General features: G+C 37.8%; 1 protein-coding gene across 9 annotated transcripts in view; it reads left to right on the forward strand.

Annotated features, from left to right (window-relative positions):
- Positions 1 to 14,095, forward strand: part of LOC111263465 (RYamide receptor) — a 154,247-nt gene that overhangs the window by 71,635 nt on the left and 68,517 nt on the right. The gene's annotated exons all lie outside the window — the stretch shown is intronic.

Consider the following 14,095-nt stretch of genomic DNA (forward strand, 5'->3'; position numbering starts at 1 on the left):
TGAAACTGAATTTTGATCTTAACCAGTTATCCATCCTGTTTCGCCTGGACGATATACACCCTGTGAAGTTAAATCATTGGATTGTTAAATGTTTTGCTAGAGAAAAGTGATTAATACTTAATTAAACATAGACTAAATTGAGAAAATTTTTTCAAAAGGCAAATCTTATCAGATAGCTACGAAATAAGAAAATAAAAAAAATTTACTTTCACAGTAATGTTTGACTTCATAATACGACAATCATAATGGGTCCTAGAAAAAGTATACACTGTTTTTCTAGCTAGGTGTCGCATAGTCCGTGTATATCGGATTTATGAGTCGCGTTAATATGCACTATTGTTGGTATCATTTGAAAGCTCAGATTTATATCCATGGTCATGTTCATGTGTTATCAAGACATGGCTTAATGGTGCTTCTGTCGTTTTCGTGCAAGGAATTTCGATGCGAAAGATGCTCCTCGAAGTGGTTGATCAAATAGGAAAAAAGTCATTGCATGATGGGTAACTAAACATTAATAAAAACTAAAGCAACTAAGCTCTTACCACAGAAAATGCTCGTGCAACACGAATTGACGCAAAACAATTTACTTGACCGCATTTTCGTCTGCGAAACTCCACAGAAATATAACGAAGTCGAGCTATTTATGAAGTGATTGGTCACGAGTGGTAGAAAATTAATCGCACGCGACAGTGATGTGTGAGAAAGTCGCAGCCTGTGGCAAAGCCCGGATTAACACCAAAAAAGGTGATGCTAGACGTTCGATAGTATTGAAAAGGGACTGTGCATTATGGGCGCTATTGTCGCCTGCTAAAACAACTGATTCGAAGCTCTACTTTCAACAGGTACAGACAATACGCCATTGAAAAAGTCGACCGGAGTTAGTTAATAAAGGAAGCATCGTCTGCCACCATGAAAATGCCAGGCCAGATACATCTTTAGCTATCCTGTAAAAATTGGGATTGGATAATAAATTTTAACACATTTTTGTAGCCCAGGTTTTGTACAATCAAATTGTCATCTGTTTTGGTCTCTGCGGAACTCCTGTGATGGTATCGATTTGGCTTTATTGTAAGAATGCAAAAATCACCACAATCCTTCACCTAGAAGCTACAAAAGTTCTATAGAGTTGATACTGTAATGTTAATAGAAAAACGGCAGAAAATCATCAGTCACAGTAGCGTATCCTCAATTTAGTAATATTTTTTCGAGATAAAAATATCTTCAAGCCAACAGTAAAGTAATGGTGTACCCTTTACGATGTAAACCTTCAGCAAGTCAGCCTAAGGAAATGCTTTACATTGAAAAATACGGATACTTTATCTCCTTAGTGATCTTTAAAATTCACCATTTCCGCTGCAATATAGAGCACTACTACTGATCGTTCAGCAAGTTCGTTAACAACTTGAGCCCTGACCCTCGTTTTAATATCTGTTTCAACATCTACAACTTTATAGCTCACCCTGTGTCCACTGTCACCTTTCGGTACTTGCATCGCCGTTACATGGCGTTATATAACAGCTATTTCTCCTAAATGCTAATAAAATTTAACAAAAGGCAATTCGTTCTGGAATCGTTGCGTCGTATGTGATCTAGGGGTATACATGGACGTAAAGCATCTTAAATAATTTAGCGACTAGGTAAAGTATTGCTAGTTTTGATGTATACTAGTTATATTTATCAAATGTTTTATGGCCAGGAAACTTAAAAAGGAACATCTCACATACAATAGCTCCATTAATCTGAATCATTCATGATATGGATTTATCTCGTTGTGATTTTATTACGCGTTTTCTTACCTTCTAAGTCTTGGCTAGCTTTAGAAGGAAGCTTCGAAAGCTCATAAAAATAAATTTTTGCAAAATATATTTCTATTTTAAACAATCAAATAATATAAGCGCAGAGACACGTACAATCTGACTGAAACTACAAGGGGCTACTATCTTGAACCTTACGATAAAATTCATGCCTACATAACTAAGTGTAATATGCAAAATGTAGTGAACATGATCTGAAGACACTCGTATGAATAATTGAACAGTGTAATAATATGTTTGTGGTCCCTGCCGCTTGGCAGACGCGCTCTGCTCCGCTCTAGAACGATCAATAAAGATGTCGCTTATTTATTGTGTAATGGGTCTATGTTACGAGAGTTTTTGGTTGCTCTTCACTCACTTCATGGGTCTTGCTTTTACAAAAGGCTTTATCAAAATACAATACGCAGTAGAGCACAGAAGAAATAAAAAGGGTTTGAGTGGCGAAATGGTACACGGCGGCTATACTGTATAAGCCGCAAGTAATTCTTTTTGCATTTTGGGGGGTAACAATTTATTTTGCATTATTGTTTAGATCTAAACCGGAAGAATAACACTAAAACAGTATCAATATGTTCCAGAAATGTAATTTTTCGAAACTTGCAATGAAATTTTGAACCTTCTGTATATGTTACCCGCATCAATATCTTTCTCATGTAATAAGTGAGACATCGGTTTCTTAAGCGCGTGCCACTTAAAGTACTCAATTCATTATTTCAGGCTAAGGCCTTTTGTAAATCTTTGACAGGCATTTTAATTTTTCACCATATCGCGCTTACGATAAGTTGCCTTAGCCGACCTGCCAACAACAGTATCCTTTTTCGTTTTACAATTTGCCTGTAGTCGTGATACAGTATTGGACCATTATTTAAAATTTCTGTGCAAGAGTTTGTTAGCATTTATCTCTTTATGTTTCGAGTTTTACATCTGGTGTCGTATCGCCGTTTCCATCAGACGGCTCTCTCCCAGCACGAAACAAGCGAGAAAGGGTCTCTTTCTCATTGCTGCTTGCTGCCGGGTTTCGGAGAGTCTCCATGTTCTTCACTAATTGATATATTTGTCGTCTCAATCGTTACATAACAGCCCGATCCTATCTGTTTATTTTAAATTAAAAACTTTCTTCTTAATATTCTTTGCTTGACATCTTGTCGTTTTAAATTCCACATTGCAAACGACCTTCACGGTTCTGTGCCTTGAATTTTCTCCCCTGTCTCTTTAATACCCTCGTCGCAGTACTTTTTTTAATTTTACCTTTCTAGAGTTAATCACCTATCTTTAGTCTCTGTTCAACCAACTACGTGAACGCCATCTTGTAATATCGTCAACATGTTTTTACACGACCGTTTTCCCCGAATGTTTTGCTTTCAAGTTTGAACACGAAAAGTTGTAAACGGATTTACGTGTTCAAAACAATGGAACAAGCGGTGTTGTGAGACTTCATTGCCATTTTACTCCTTTATCAGCTAAGCCCAATCAAATAACAGTCAACCCACATGTGCAGGCGAATATATCTGAAGATTGACTACTAGCTCACCTATATTATCATATCTATATGCAAGGGAAAGCCATAAACAATTTAAAAGATGGATGTAATAATAAGCCACATTCGACAGGTCAAGAATGGAGGTAAAATGCTTTGCAAAATAGTGAGAATGAGTTTACACTACCATAATATCTTTATAATGCGCATCGCTCTCACTTAATTACAGCAAGAAAAACTACAATTTTAGTAAATGTTTTTCCCCTAAATTTAGGCACTATAATTAAAGGGAAAACAAATTAAGGCACACTAAGGTCGGTGCCACCGAAGTTTAAAATGTAGACAATGCTATCCGGCTTCAGCCGTTAAAATGCAATATTGCTAGTAGCCACAGATTATTGTTGTTATTTTTTTGAACAACTGAAGAGTCCGATCTTTTAATAAGCTCAGAACAATTAATAGAGTTACTCTCCATTGTATGTTTCTACTTTACCATCCAGCCAAATTTCACTTACAGAAAAAGCATTTGCTTTTGTATTGAAGGCTTAATATTTTGCTGCCCACTCTATGGCGACATGCCTGTATGGACACGCGCTGAGAGAATTTCCTGTGTATGAAATTGCCTACAAAACGAAATTTAAAAAAAGGACAGATATGCGGGGGCAGCATTTGTGATGTTGATTATCATAACATTAGGGATGCGTTACTTTCGGCGGATGACAGTCTCCTGTGCGGCGGTAAAATTTGAATTTGAGAATTGGATTCGACGCAAGGTAAACTGTTTTCCGTGGGCTGTTTAGCTAGTAAGATTTACAGTATTAGTTTACGAGAAGGCTATGTCTCTTCTGGGCAAGCCTGCAGTAGTCGTCAATGCTGCGGATACGAATTCGAATGTCCAGAAAAGTTACGAACGATCACTTTCTACCTCTGAGATGGCTGCCAAGCGAAGCTGCTTTCTGGCGCCATATACACATATACATACTCAAAGACGTATAAACGCACGAAACCTCCGAACTGTGCTAAGCGATCAGTTTGACTTAAGCTTGAACGTCGCCGTTTTCAGATGTAATATGCTCACGTGTGTATACAATGTATGTACATTCCTATCCAACAACAAAGCATTATTGGATGACATTACAAACAACAGAATTTGCATCATACTATAAAATGTTACAGTATTATTTATTCAATCCAATAAAATGAAAGACAGCTAAATCTAACCCCGCGTATTTCTAATAGTACCAGATATTTAGTGTGTACATTATATCTCGTTTATACCTTTAACCCTTCGCTAATGGTGCTTTGCCCAATGGAGCAGGTTTCTTGTAATTTATATCATGTATGGTAGCATAAAACGTATAAAACATATTCTAAGATAATTATGATTAAATGCATAATAAAGGGACTACTTTTTACTTATGCATTTACTCCGTAAACCAGGTGCTGTGTGTTAAACTACCGATACGCATATGCCAACGAGCTCATAGTCAAAAGATGCGGTATCGATAGGCCAAGTGAATAAAATTTGCATCGTTCTTAACTTCGTAGACTAGAAGTTTTGAAATCACCCGTTTGTACTACTGATGGTAATATATTAATCTTAGATATTTGGTGAATTTACTATGCATTTCTTGTATCGGCAGCAAATTCTGTACTGTAAAAAATGTAAACTTAGCAGGTTGTCTGTGAAAAATGTAAACTTAGCAGGTTGTTTACTTTTTAAAAAGTAAACAACCTGCTAAGTTTACATTTTTTACAGTATTATGTATTATGAATGAGAGAATGTGCTGATTCGACTGTAAGCGATTATACTGTGAGCTCTTCATGTTAAAACATAGTATGTATTTTTTTTTTTACTATATAACTAGACTTTTTATTCTACTTTTTTTTTTTTATAATACTTCGCCTATTGAGCACTGATTCAACGTAACTAAAACCAGCGGCTACCATCTTGAAGTCGAGAAATTCTACTGCATGAATATTTTCGCTTTTCCCGTCTTTATAGCACATACTACTAGTAATAATAACTGTTAGCGTGAGATATACAAAGCCGAAATAATGCTGAGATTTCTTGCTATCCAGCAGTGAAGATAATTTTTCTTTCGGTGAGGTGGCTTCACTACACAGTCTGTCTTACAACTATGAGATTCGTGGTTCGATCCCCAGTTAACCATTGATTTTCTTCGAATAAACTGTTCTTAGTATCAATTTACCGCACAATTACGTTTCAGGAGTGTAGATATTTCTGCCATTACCACTACCCACTTGCAAGGTCTTAAGCTCTATCCTCGCCGAGCACCGGGCAACAAGTCTTTTGGAAACCTACTATAGCTATTGAAAAACCATGATGACATCGGTCGATAATGACACTTGGATATAGTCGCATTTGCACTTAGCTATAAATTGTCTGGATGAACTGGTTATCGTTCAGGAGTAGATGGAAATTAGGTGAGTTCGATCCAAGAGCCAATATGACTGTTCGGGCTCGTGCTGTCCTTTACGGTTGGCAGAACAGGAGACACACAGCCGTCTACTCCATAGCCACAAGCAAGCGGGATCGAGCGTATGTAATTGCATTAGTAGGGGACGATCATCGTCTACTGTTTAGCAAGCCATGTGACGACCTATCCATTATTGGAGGATCTAAAGGAGGATCTTCGGAGAACGGAAAATACAAAGTGTTTGTATATTTGCCTATAAAAGCAAAGTTAGACTAGCTTAGACAGTAACTATCTTATACGGCAACGCTATGCCCAAATGAAGCCTACCCCGAAGACAGTTTTCCCATTTAACAATATCTAACCCTAATATGTTCTTTCATATTTAAATTACGTACAGTGTAGATTTTTCGCATGTAAACATTCCTTATGTTGCATCTAAGTGCTTCAACAATTTGATGTTTCCTGACTCACATATAACAGCTGTCCGTGAGCTTACTCGGCTGAAATGAAAATCCTGCATTGGGACTTATCTGCAACGGCTAGGCTCTTCATTGATATATTTGTCTTGCGTGTTGCTTGTGTAATATTATTTTCAAGCTGTTCTTAATCTAACGTCCGGCTTTACTCGACTCTGATGCATTGCCGTAAGTTCCAATAGAACTTCACGCAAGACACTGAATGCAGCTCCATTAGGTACTACGTTCTCTGAAAGAGATTTCTCTATGTCATTGCGAACAATGGCAGGATATACTTGTATGTGTAATTTCCTTGCTTGCAAGCCCACTAGATCATACATATAAGTGTAAAACTAGGTGAGGAATCTTTAACATTTTCATAGCTCTAGCCACTGGCAAGACAAGCAAGAATATATTTAGAAAGATTGTTGCAAAATGGTGCGTAAATGTTGCCAGTTTTATATGCAGCACTGCCATTGAGCATATCCCGATGTACTTGTGAATGATCTTAGACAGAAAAGCTTCTAAAGAATGTTTGCGCGAGGCAGGTCTGTTCAGTCACGATTAGCGTTCTACCAGTTTCAGAGCAGTGCGTTTGCTTCCTGCCGTGAGATCGACGAAGTGAGCGCTCTCAGCGTGAATTATCCCGAGACACTGATCTTATGGCAAGCATACGTTGCCGTTCCGTTGGTACGTTCAGTACCTTGTGCTTACTTGCCTGATCTGAAAGCCAGCTAGCTGGCGTGCATGTTGACATCTATCTCCTCATCGATCCGCGTCCCGGTCCTTTAATGTTTTTCTATTGTGTTTAGACTTAAAATTTTTAAATTTACTCACGTATATGGTTTATCCGTACATGTATGTTGTCCCGTATGAGTAGTCGTGATGAGACTACGTAATGATACTATATGTGACTAGCAGACAGCGAAAAAATGGCTGCTTTTTACCTGTCATAGTCTTTGTTGCCGCTTTCGTATTCAGTGAGTGTGTAAATGGCCTAGACCCTGTGTATGTATGCCCCTGTCGTATACTCAGCGGGAGTGGGCTGCGACAAGGCGCGGCATTATGGTTAGCTACCGTTAGCGGCGATGAACACAGGGCTGTCAATGGTTATTATATGACGAGAACACGGTGAATTCAGTATTCTCTTACTGCTAATACGATCGTTGTTGCGATTTACCTTTACCACCAACGACAAACGTATTAAAGCATCTGTTAAAGCGATAATAAAAGTAATTCATTGTTAGCAATTTAAAGGCGGTTGATTATCTCACAACTTTATATTTTGTAACAACAAGAATACCTTGTGACTATGCACTCGTTAGAGTCCTAGCTTTATTTGTGTAGTCTGAAATAGTAATGAAAGCTATGACGTGAAAAGGCTATGTTTTCAAGCGCATCCAGTAACGCTATGAATAAAAACAATGTAAACTACTGAAAAGGAACGCACTACAGCAACATGTATTGAATTAATCAAGTCATAACACCATAAATTGGCTGCTGGCTGGAACCAATTCAGCTCAGTAATTATGTACTTTCAGGTGCCCAATGTGTTTAATGAGTGCGGACATCATACGCCAAGGCAGAATGGGCATGTAAGAAATACAATTGGGGAATAGTCTCAAACAATTAAATGGCGGTGTGACATAGGGACCTATTTATTATAAGAGCATGCAGTGCCATATGTAGGTGACTTGTAATACCTTAGTATTATTGTAAAAAGCTATTTTGACTGCATTATTGGCTACTGGTCTTCTGATGTCATACTCGCCTGCATATGTGCTGCAGGCAAAAAAAAATTTCAAACTATCTAAACGTGTGCTTTGTAAGTTAAAAACGCTTTGAAAAAACAGACTTCAAACGGTGCTTAGCTTTTTTAGAAAAATCGAAGTTGAGTATCAAAAACTACCTATAGTACCAATTCTTCAGGCTATGTGTCAACGCCAAATGCACAAGTAACACCACGGGCGACGGGAGGGAAGTCCTTGAGGGCAACTCATTATAGACGATCTGTTAACACGATTACAAACTTAAACGTGTAAAAAATAGATGCAAAATCCAAGTAATGGACCGAGCTGGTTCTCAACATATTTTTATACCGTAAGGAAGCTCATGCAAGGAAGCAAACTCATGCTCAGCAACGTTACTGTTACTAAGCGGTATTACCTAAGAGTTAAGGATGGCATAGGCCTCGACACAGGCCCGAACTCCGCGCTTTTAATCACGATGATGAACTAATTTCTGCGTCTATATGCTCTGCGTTCTTTTGAACAAAATTTCAGTGCCTGACTGTGAGGTAAGCTTTGGGTCGCCATGTCGATAGCAATGTCGCCTCGATACCAAGGAAATAAAGCACCAAGTAATTTAACGTTTTATTTACTAAAATTGCCAAAAATATATTTACAATCACTACCTATACCATGCACGAATTACTTAACGTAAAGCTTGTATGCATTCTAGTGTACACGAAGAAAGCTGGAAAGGAGTCGAGTTTTGCAGAAAAGGGACACAGTTATTAATAACAAGAGTAACTAATTAATTGCACACAATGCGTATTTGGTGTCTCTTTGTAACTAATGTATAATAAAACATTAGGTATATACGTTTTGCAGACATCACAATAGGCAACAAAAAAGCCAAATCCCTTACCTAAAAAAATGTCGTGGCTTTCATCACTATATTGGCGTTATCACTATATTGGGTTATCAGTGAGACAACGAACATGCCTTAGCAAGCCTATATACATAAGAAATCTGTTGGATTTATAGAATACGCTTACCGCTAAGTTACCTCGGAAATTACGCATGTGCGTACACCATAGTTGCCATAATGGGCAGCAAAAACGTTAGATATACACTCGCCTTTGTACAACTCACAAACAATGAGGAATGACTCTTGGATCGAAGCCCGACAAACAAATTAACATCTAGTTCGCCAAAAGGCTATGCACTTATTTCATCTTTCTTAACCTTTCTCAAGCTTGGTTTCCATTAAGTTAATCCTAAAAAGCGATGTTATCTCAGGAAAGACAAATATTTAACTGAGCATCTTTTGTATACAGAGTAATTTGATTGGACCATTATCTTTCATTGGTGTGATATATTTGAATTTACCGAGTATTTGGCAAAATGGCGAGTTTTATTTTCAAAAGGATATAATATCTGCACACTATCGTAATGTAAGGACATATATTGGTGATAACCTTCCAAGGAGACGGGTCAGACGAAGAACTTCTATAGAATACATTTCTTTATCTACACTTGTTACTTTCCTACGTTTTAAAGATATACATTATATCTTTAAAACGTAGGAAAGTCAGAACACCGACGACAGTGGGAAACTTAAAGGCTAGGTGTGAGCATTGTTCCTTAACCGAAAATAACTGATAATTTCATTTTAAGTAGGCTACTCATTCTTTAGCAAAGGTCGATTGTGCAGTAAATGTAATAAAATGACCCCATTGTGTACTCGATCGATTAGAAAATCAACATCTAAAGCATACAAAGAGCGCACTGCCATTCGAAGTATATGAAGCCATAGTATAAAAAGTAAATATTACGTACCGAATACTCGAATATCAGAACCGTAAAACATATCTACGTTTAGTAGAACGCACTTTTTTGTTAAACCTTGCCATCGACCGTCGAATGTCAAAAAAGTATGGAAGGTTAACTGGGTCAGGCACAAAGCAAAACTTTCAAAGCTGCCGATTTTTTTTTGGAAGTTTGAAACCTTATGCATTATGCAGACTAGATTTCACTGTTAAAATATACAACTAGCACTGCGGGACCTTCAGTCGCTAAGATATAAACCTTGATGCTCTGGACTTTGGTCCAGAAGTGAGTATCGTTACTTTAAACAAAAGAAGTTGTGTATTTTCAAATATGCGCGCGATACAGTCGCATCATTAAGTTTCATCCAAAAATGTTGTGTACATACCAAAAAGAAATTGCAATACTATATATCAGATTTGAAAAACAGGCACCTTTGGCATTTTTGCCTTTAGTTGTGAAGTAAGGGCTTGCAGCAACACTTACTACTTATTTACGTAGAAGCGCTGTGTACTAGAAGGGCAACAGTGAACTGTCAGACATGTACATCGTTATCGGTGTAAATTAAGTAGAATACGTATCTCTTACAACAAAAGTTTACTTCTTTCGGTTCCGTGTAAGTTCTGAAAAAAGATGGAACAAGTTAGATCGTTTCAACAATCCTAAAATGTAGATAGTGAGATCCTGTAGAATTTACGACTATTACAGGCGTGCGCTTAAAAGATATCCGGGTATGGCTTTGTTGTCGACGACTAAAGGTTAACAAGAATCGCGTCGCACTAAACTTTCGCCATGATCGCTCAATTCACGACGTTTAAATTTTTCATTTTTAGTTGGAAAACATCTAGCATAATTGAAGAAGCATATCTTCATGAAAAAAGCTGTTTTAAGTTAAGCGCTTTATTTTTGTTTTGTAGAGGGGTTCCGTACCCGTTACGTGAGTGTCGATACATAACACCAAACATAAGCTTCCGCGACCGTGGCGGTGATGGACACTTCTCGCCTGGTACTGAGTCAGTACTGGATTTGAAATTAAAATGTTAAATAAGCACGGTTCCGCTTTGAGTAAGTAAGTACTCTGCAGAAATTATAGTTAAGCGCAGGAAATTCTGAATTCACCACTGGCTAACTACTGGACGAAAAACGGCGATCGTAGAAGCGTACGTACGTTTACTATAAAGGTTTAACCTACCCTAAGAGTTTTTACTTTACTAAAAGTAGCATACTTTTTAAATGAACATTGGCTATAGTCATCCCGTATACATTGGGATTATAGGAAATGGCCTCCTGTTATGGGCCAGCCAACAAGTCAGCTTTAAACTATGCACACAACTAGTGTAATTAAAAAGATGTAGTTTTAAGAAGAGCTCAACGTACATCAGTTAACGATGTGTGACGGCTAGTGGAGTGAAGACGGAGAAACTGCACAGGTAGATGTATATTCGTTAATTTCAACTTAAATACTCGGGTTACAGGGCACTTAAATGGGATCCTAGTTCTAAGGGTGGCTAAAATTAGCACTCAATGTAAGTTTGGATATTGGCACCCAAAGTTTGCAAAAATTCCGTGCTCTATGATTTGTTTGCTATGTGCTAGTTTGTTTGTTGAACAGATGGGAATAACATTGTTAAAATCCGCATATTGGCCAAAATACTGCGCTATTTGTTGAGCGTCGTTATTAATCATGATCCCAGTTACTAGTCAATCAACCTCGTTGTTCTGTTGCTCACCAGTGACGTAGTGTTATACTCTAATAGACAAAAGCTCTTTGCCGTTTACAGACTTTGAAGTTTTGCCCATCTGTTTTAAGTATTATCGTTAGTTAATATTCCATCCAGCTTAATGTAAATATATGGGTTGTATAATACATCAGTCACTTTTCTCCACCTTAGTAATATTGTAGCATTTTGCTATACTATTATATATTGGCTGAGTCAATCTATCATTGTGATCTCGTTATTAGGCCGACTTAACGTGCTATCTGAGCGATGAGCGATATAATTAATAGCTTCATTACAATGACCCTGTTACAATAATCCAGTTCTTCTATTGGGATAATTCTCTTGAGCTCCGTCGTAAGCTTGCTCTACTATGGACAAATTTAATTCGTTTTACAGCCAGCCTAACAACGAAGGCCTTGACCCAATGATCGTCACCTTGTTTCACCACCGTTTTCCGGTTTGAATAAATATATTTTTCTCGTTTAGTTAATCTATTGCTCGGCCCCGTGGTTACTGGGCACAGTTATCCTATTACCTTAGTGCTGCGATTGGTCGCCTTACTGTAGAGATTTCATTTTCCTATTAAAGTGCTCCTAATGCCTTTTTACTTTTTTTTTTTTTCTCAATTGGTTCATCTTCCTCGTTGCATCCATTATCGTACTGCATGTACCCTGCTGCGATCTGAAAAAATAACTAGAACTGACTTTAAGCATAATATGTACCTAAATAAATTGCACTACAACCTCAACCCATGACCTTGCATGCAGCGCCACCATAAGATTTTACTTAAATTTTATCCTGATTTAAAATGTCCTTCTGTATTCCTCTTGTGTTTTTCGAATCAGTTAATCGGTCACCCGGTTTCGAGATCGATGTATATAAATTGTGTCAATTATGCACGGGCTGACCAAATCTCTGTTGAAAATATCATTGTGCAAAAGGGACCAGTTATGTGCACGATGTAGAATACCTCCTACTCTTGGAGAACGTTGCTAAACCACCTAAACATGTAGAATTTCTTTTTCACCACCACAATGGTTAACGGTGATGTGTCCACCAAGAAACATGGATAACTTTGTGGCGGTATCGCCATTCAATCCAAATGATAACCTTACAATAGGAGATTCTTGCTAATTTTACTTCCCCACAACAAAGAACGTAATCTTAACTCGTTATTTTATTAAGGATCAAGTCAGCATTTCTGCCAGATAAGATCTAACTAGTTGATTGTAAGCTTTGTACATCCCCTTTATTAAGTTACGAATACCGTTTTCGCTTATGCCTGCCATTCTCCCGATATATCGTCTGCAGCCCACAGAGGACAAGTTCAGCATTTCAGAACGTGTTGAGTTGTTCTGTCACAGCATTGACCGTAATTTATGCCTATTGTTTTTACGCTGTTCACGAAGTGACACTGCACGTAAGTCTAAGGTAAATTACGACTTGTCATCGTAACACGTTAAATCCTTTGTGTCAAATCTCTTACCTCCAGCTCCTACTAAAAAATACAAACCACTCTTAATACGCTACGATTAAAATCTATTGCACATTTTGTTAGTTCAAAGCAAAATGCTTTCTCATTGAGACTCGGTGATGAGCGTTCTATTAGTTGGTAACTAATATTAGGCGCAAAAACAATTTTTTCCCGACCTTTTTATATGCAAAACAGGCTTTGTACTGAGTGCGTAATCGTAGTTCTTTCTGTGCCTTAAACGAATTTAAATGTTCCCATGATAGTACAGTGACAACGTGCTAGCTTATTTTAGGCATGGCTTAGGTTTCAATCCCGCCGTACACACAGTGTTGAGAGCCATCCGTCAAATATTATTTCAACCTGGGTACGTAAAATAATAACTGAACTGCGACAAACTATGTGCACCGCATTTAAGTTGATAACGGTTCTCGCTGGGATAATAATTATTGCCCCTACCATATGAGTCTAATAGACTGTCAAAGTTAGAAACTAGATTGGTGTTCATTAATCCCGGAGACGATTCCCTCTACCAGCAGTGTGTGTCGCACAAGGAAGCCGATCCAGATACCACTAGGGTGCAAATCGCCTGTGAAAAAGCACCCCGACATCAAAATTATGCCCAACATTAAAATGTAGTTAATCTACAATATATAAATTCATGAATAAAGAGGCATGATTTTATTGAATTTATGATAGTTTATTACAAATTACCGTTCAATTAGCCCTATTTGCTTTTGACCGACTCGGGTCAACTTCAGCGCTTTGCTCCCGGAAGACATACGTTCTGGCCATAACAGTTACGCATTTATCATTTGTTTTAGTAAGTCATAATCTCATTCGGTTTTTGAGATGCGAAAACTGTAAATAAGATAGCTTTTTCTCTTCCCCTAATTGATGCCAGTACGCTTTTAAGATCAATGCAACATCCTGGCAACGTTCCAACATCAGCTTCAATGCATTGTTATTGGTGGACTGGCGCGGTGATTTGATCGAAGGCCTTCTTATCCGCATAATGCGATCGTCACTCAGTCTCTAGGCACATAAATGATACGAACAACGGAAATGGCATAAAAAAAATTGAGATTAAAGCTGTGCTATTGCGCCCTTTTAGATGCAAGATGTATAGGTAATAATAATAAATGATGCTCTCGTAATATATAAT

This window comes from Varroa jacobsoni, unplaced genomic scaffold (genome assembly GCF_002532875.2).
Source record: "Varroa jacobsoni isolate VJ856 unplaced genomic scaffold, vjacob_1.0 scaffold_767, whole genome shotgun sequence".
NCBI classification, from domain to species: domain Eukaryota; kingdom Metazoa; phylum Arthropoda; class Arachnida; order Mesostigmata; family Varroidae; genus Varroa; species Varroa jacobsoni.